Below are 7,491 nucleotides of genomic sequence, written 5' to 3'. Positions count from 1 at the left end.
TCTACCATTCTTGATACATTTGAAGATTCTATAAATAATGTTGTTACTTTATTTGTAAATTTAAGTGATACATAAAATTTTACTAAGGAAATAAAGGATAAGCTATCTAAGATAGATGCTGACATGAAGGCAAGTGCACATCAGTTGTCACTTGATCCTAGCTACAGTTTTGTACATTTTGTGAAAATTAGATATTTGATAGATCTACAGGTAGAATTGTTGAGGGAAGAACCAAGATAAGGGCCACACTAGCAAAAATACATGGCATGATACTTCCCAACATGGATGCAATGCAAAAACATATTGCACATGCCAAAACATTGATCCATGACAATAATTTCTCAATAGCTGATCACATGATGGAACTATCAATAGAGGTGCCTATAGCTTTGCATAGTTCAAAAGTATTTAAAGAGATTTGGGATAGGACAATGTCCATACTTTTGTAGGTACACATTCAATTTCCTTTCACATTTTGGTATTGCCTTGTAGTTATGCAATTTTGGCATTTGTGTCAAAATCAAGGAGGAATGCATATCATAAACAAAATCAAGGGCAATGTATATATACAAGAAGGAAATATATGTACAGTAAGAGATATGTATATACAAAGAAGAAAAAATGTTTACAAAAATAGTTTTGAATTTTTTTAAAAAAAAGTCAGAGTTTACTAAGCAACAGACAATAGTAAAAATCAAATTACAAACCCAAACATATTGATATGGGGAGTTTTGACTTGTATTTTGAGTATTTAATATTTTTGGTATGATAAGTGTTTTTGTCACTAATTCCAAAGGGGGAGATTGTTGACCTTATATTCAAATCATTTATCTATTAGTGACTTAACACTTATTCAGTTGTTTACATTGCTACCAAGCTCCATATGCAGAAAGAAGAGTCTCCTGAGCTTCATAGTGTCTACAAGGAATCTGAGATAGAATGTAGTGTAAGTCATGCTTCACATTTGGTATTGAGCTAGTTATTTAGATTGTAGGGTTTGCTGATCTTCACAAAGTTTGTCGAGCTTCATAGAGTCTAATGAGTGTACTAGTGCAAACCATGCAAGATATAGTGTTAACCAAGCTTATCAATGTCAACTGAGATGATAGTGTTAACAAAGTGAATGAAGGTAGTATTGACTGAGCCATGCAATGTCAACCTAGTATTTCAGTATCTATTGAGCTCTTCAATATTCACCAAGTCATCAAGTGCTAATCGAGTTCTTATTACTCATGAGTGATCAATATGAACCAACACCATCATCAAAAGAGTGCTAGAGCTTGCTGAGTGTTGAGAAGTGTTGCTAAGTGTCAGAACATCACCTGAGTGGTCTTAAGAACTTGAGTTCTAGTAGTGAGCCAACTTAATGAAGATTATTGAATTTGGTATTGTAGCTAAAACCAAAAGGTAATTTATTGGATTAGTATATATGTAATACATCTTATCATATCCAATGTATAAAAGTGTAATAAGAAAGAAGCCACATCAGTGTGAATTAAGAAGAAGGCTACAAGTAGTACAAGGAAAAGCAAAGCCTTATCTATCGCAACAGGGTGATCATTGTATTTCAAAGGAATCTCATTCAACAAATTGAGTTGCAGATCAAAGATCAACCATTGATTCATCCTAATAGGTGCATTAATCAAATCCTCTAACAAGGTGGACTTAACATTATTTTCTATAGCTCCTAATAGAGTCATACTTCATTGTATGTTGTAAATCCTTTGACAAGGTGGACCTAATAGTCCTTATTGCTCCTAAAAGGGAAGATCACTAGAAGTGATGATTTGTAAGCTTTAACAAGCTAACTTTATGCTATAGTAATAAAGCTTATGCCTATCATCCCTACCCCAGTTTTACTTTCTATTTGGAAGGTTTCTGGGTTACCAAATATTATGTGAAGTATTATGAATGTTTTATTGATTTCATTCTTTCATGCATGTAATTAGATAAGATTATATTGTGAAGGTTTAATTGGTGAATTAAAGTATAAGTTATATTGGTTCTTGATTCACTCCCCCCCCCTCTCAATCACCTAGTCTATATTACATTTCTAAGAAGATGGAGAATCAAAGTCAAAGCCTTGGCATGAAGAATTCAACATGGTTAAGATTTATGAGAAAGATGAAGTGTCTTTGGAATTTTTGTCAAAGAGGGATATGTCATACTGTTACCATCAATTGTGAAAAGAAAGAGAAGTAAAGTGATGTTGTAAAGAGGGAGAGTACATAAAGAGACAAATTAATGAAATATGTCACTAGCAATCAAGGAGCTTAGAAGTTTAGGAATTGTATATCAAAGAGGGAGTTGATTGATTTCATGATCTGATATGATAGAGAGAGTCTATGTGTTGCATATCAGAGCTACATGGATGAGAATCAAAATGAAACTAAGAAGGGAGATTATTGGAGACTAAGATAAAAATTAGAATAAAATTAAGGATATTAATGAAGATTTGATACTAAACACAGAGGTAGCTACTTAAAGTAATTACATGTTCTAGATTGCAGGTGTTGCCATCAATGCTAAAGAGGTATATTTTTGGAGCTATAATTAGAATAATTGTTATGTTTTCATTGATGTCAAACTTTATTGGCAAGATAGATTCTACTTGAGTAGAGTGCCATATCAAGATGATTGATGAAGAGGATTTGAGAAGAAGAGATAACAAAAGGACCTAGAGGAAATGTTGAGTTATGTGAAACTATAATGGGCACTTGATCAGTTAGACCTTCATAAGAGAATGTGATTATTTAATAATATCCTAAGCTAGAAAATAAGTTGTATTAAATCCTAGAAAGGATTATTAAAGGAAGAAAAAATGCATAGGCTTGACCGAGAAAAAAAGTAGAAGATTAAGGAACTTGAAGTATATGTTGAGTAATGCTAGTGTTGATTGAGTGACAATATAAGCCAAGCAGAATATAGTGTCGACTAAGCATTAGTATCGATTGACTATCAAAAAGTGTACCAAACATAATAGTTAACTTATAGACCAAGTAATTTAGTGATGATGAAGTATCAGAAGACAGTGATGACCAAGTGTCAATATTTGACAATTTGTGAAGAAATCTTGATTTCAAGTTGACACAATTGAATTCTTGGAATATGTAAAACATGTTGAAGATAAGGATGGATGAACTTAAACATTTAATGCATCATAAATCATGTTTTATTGTGATGTGGAGCCTAATCAGACTCAGGTGTTTTTGGTGTGGTTTTCTTGCCATATTATTTCTATGTAGGTCTAGGGGCAATGTGTGTTTTGTTGTGATGTGGAGCCTAATCAGACTCAGAGGTTTATTCAGTGTGGTTTTCTCCCCATATTATTTCTATGTGGGTCTAGAGGCAGCACCCCAGGTGCACTCCCTATTGTAGTATAGGGTGGGGTCAAGGGGTAATGCCCCTATGGGGGTTTTTGGGGGCAGAGCCCTCGAAGCCAAAAATGGCCGTATATTGTAAAAGGCATTGACCACTATTTTTCCTATTGGATGACTTATTCTAGCCCTAATTTTGTAAGCAAAAAAAGTTTGTATAAAAAAGGCTTAGGGTTAGGGATTTCATAATGTAATGGTGATATTGTAGCTTCTTGCGGTGGTATTGAGCTATATGTGATTGTAGATTGTAATCACTAGGTAATAATAATATCAGACTTGCTATTGGTGGACATAGCCTAGGGATTGGGTGAACCATGTTAAATCTTGATTTCTTATATTCTCTTTTATGTGATCTACTATTTTCTGGTATTGGTTATATTTGCATGTAACTATAATTTCTATCTGAGGTTAATCCTAACAAGTAGTACTAGAGCTAGATGGTCATCATTTTTTTTTGCTTAGTAATCCTCTACAAGAAGGACTCACAATTGAGTGGGAGTGGTGGCAGACAAGGGTAAGCTGAGGGTTGACAAGTTTAGTGGGTAGAACTTTTAGTTATGGAAGATGCAAATGGAGGACTATCTTTATTAGAAGGATTTATGGAAGCTGTTGGAAGGAAAAACTAAGAACCAAGGAACTATGATAAATGAGGAGTCAGAGATTTTAGATAGAAAGACACTTGGGAGCATTCAATTATGCCTAGCACCATCGGTGATATTTAACATTACAAAAGAAAAGACAAGGGAAGAGTCGATGCAAACCCTAGTGAAATTGTATAAAAAGCCCTTTGCTTCAAACAAGGTATTTCTCATGAAACATTTATTTAATATGAAGACGATAGAAGATGGATCTATTGCAGATCATTTAAATGAGTTTAATACTGTTACTAATCAGTTATCTTCTATGGGTATTAATTTTGATGAAAAAATTAGGGCTCTCTTGGTTTTTTGTTCTTTGCTTGAAATTTGGAATGACTTGGTAATGGTTGTGAGTTATTCTATTTTTGGATCTAATACCCTAAAATTTGATGATGTGATCAATGTTATTTTGAGTGAGGAAAATCATAGGAAAACCTCAAGTGGATCTACATCAGGAAGTGCTTTGAACACACAAAGCAGATGCAAAACAATTGAGAGAGGAAATAATTCTAGAAATCATGGAAAATAAAGAGAAAAGTCAAAGGGGAAGACATCTCAATCTAGAGGACCAAGAGATTGCTAGTACTATGGTAAACCAAGGCATAAGAAGAAAGATCGTTGGACTCAAAAAAAATAATGAAGGAGATAAACCAAAAGGGAACAAGGAGGCAGATGTGGTAAGTAACAAATCCAAAGAGGATGCTTTGCTTCTTTCTTTAGAAAGTATTGATGATTCATTGGTTTTAGATTCTGGTGCTTCATTTCATGCTACACCTCATAGGGGCTATTTTATTGATTATATCCAAGAGAATTTTGAGCTTGTTTATTTGGGAAATAAAGAACCTTGTCAGATTGTTGGAAAGGGAAAAGTTAAGATTAAGTTGTAGAATGGGAACCATTGGCTACTACATGAGGTAGATATGTTTCAAGACTGATAGGAATTTAATTTTAGCAGGGCAACTTGGTGATGAGTGTTGTGTAGTTACTTTTAATGATAAAAATTGGAAGGTTTTAAAAGGTTCCGTTGTAGTAGAAAAAGGTGTGAAAGTAAGCACCTTATGGGTATGTGCAGGATCATGGTCAACCAAACTATGGCCTTAAGTGGCAGTGAAAAACTAACAAATCAGGGTTATGCCAACTTGACACATAATTTTAAAGTGGTTATGGACTTTATATCAAAAACTTGTAAGAAAATAATATGTAGGAAATTCAATTTAGTTTCTAAACTACTAGGCCTTCTCTACAGAAAAAAATAATTGATTGGTCAAAAATTTGGATTTTAATGCAGTACTATGAAAATTTTAGAGCGAAAATAAAAAGTAGGTGTATGTTTGACCACCTTAAGCAAAATCAAATGATAATATTTTTTAATATAATTATAGATATAAAAAGTAGACTCATACCCGGATGTAGCATATTTTTGGGTATTTTTATTCCAAATAAATAATTAAATATGAATTTTCTACTAAAACTATTTCAAAAAAAAAATCCCATGTTTGACCACCTTAACTAATAGAAAACTTTACCAATTTTTTTTTTTATAAATTTTTTCTTATACTAGGCAAAGCATAGAATGTGACGCAACTTTTGGATTTAAAAAATGTTATATCGTTTGAAAGTTATAACTATTTTTCAATTAGTATGTCAATCAATACTTTATAATAATCTTCATTGAAAATTAACTAATAAATACTTATCGAACTCAGAATTTGACAGTAATTATATCAATGGAATCTCAAGAGTGTTATAAAAAAAACCCTTTTCATTTCATTCAATTTTGATGAAAATAACATTGTCAGATGCCTACCTGAAGTATGAGTGTCAATGAAACCCTTCTCAAACACATTTTTTGAGTTGACTGAATAGGCTTGGTAAATACCAAGGCTAATTGGATACCTAAATCCAAATTAGGTATCCAATTAGGTCCAGGATTTTTTAATTGAAATTTGGAGAGAAATTTGAGAGGAGAGATTTTCCAATGTTAAATTTGGAGGGAGGGTAATTTGAGAGGAAAAAAATGTAAGAGGGAAACTTTACAGCGTTTTAGAGGGAAATTTATTTGGGGGAAGTGTGGACATTGATATTAGTATTATTGATATTATTATTATTAACTATTATTATTATTATTATTATTATATATGATTATAATTATTATTATATGATAGTAATATGCATGATTATTATTATTAAATATAGTATAGTTATAAATATAATAATAATAATAATAACTAAATGTAATATAGTAATATATATGATAAATATTATTATTAAATATATATAGTAATATTATATGACTCTTATTATATATAATAATAAATATGATTATTATTATTATTAAATCTATAATCTAGTAACATATATGATTATTATTGTTATATAATCTAATAATATATTATTATTATATAATCTAATAATATATTATTATTATATAATCTAATAATATATTATTATTATATTAAAATATACAATATTATATTATTAGATATAATATTATCATAAAATACATCAAAAGGGGTCATAGGTTGACGCATTCCCAATGGATCCCTAGGGGTCATAGGTTAACCTATGACCCCTCTTGATGCATTGGAACCAATCAAATGCATTCCTAGGGGTCCTAGGACCCTTAGGGACATAGGTACTGATGAAATGCATAGAGAGGGGTCATAGGTCATCCTATGGCCCTTTCGACTTATATAAATGATTATAATATGTCCATAGGGGTCCTAGGACCCCTAGAGACATATTTCATCACAAATGTGTCGATCCATATAAATAATTATAATATGTCCGTAGGGGTCCTAAGACCCCTAGAGACATATATTTTAATAAAATGTGTCGAAAGGGGTCATAGGTCATCCTATGACCCCTTTTGACCCATATAATGGATTATAATATGTCCCTAAGGGTCTTAGGATCTATAAAGACATATGTCGTCATGAAATGTGTCAAAAAGGGTCATAGGTCATCCTATGGCCCCTTTCGACCCATATAAACAATTCTAATATGTCCTTAGGGGTCATAAGACCCCTAGCAACATATGTCATCATCGAATGTGTCGAAAGGGGTCATAGGTCATCCTATGGCCCCTTTCGACCCATATAAATGATTCTGATATCTCCCTAGGGGTCCTAGGGCCCGTAGAGATATATGTTGCAATAAAATGTGTCAAAAAGTGTCATAGGTCATCCTATGACCCATTTTGACCCATATAAATGATTGTAATATGTCTCTAAGGGTCCTAAGACCCTTAGCAACATATGTCATCACAGAATGTGTCGAAAGGGATCATAGGTCATCTTATGGCCCCTTTTGACCCATATAAATGATTCTAATATGTCCCTAGGGGTCCTAGGACCCCTAGAGACATATGTCATTATGAAATGTGTCAAAAGGGGTCATAGGTCATCCTATGGCCCTTTTTGATCCATATAAATGATTCTAATATGTCCTAGGGGTCCAAGGGCTCCTAGAGACAT

The sequence above is a fragment of the Cupressus sempervirens genome, chromosome 3 (assembly GCF_028749045.1).
Source record: "Cupressus sempervirens isolate cs-2001-9-10 chromosome 3, ASM2874904v1, whole genome shotgun sequence".
NCBI lineage: Eukaryota > Viridiplantae > Streptophyta > Pinopsida > Cupressales > Cupressaceae > Cupressus > Cupressus sempervirens.
Note: the sequence above shows the minus strand (reverse complement) of the source record.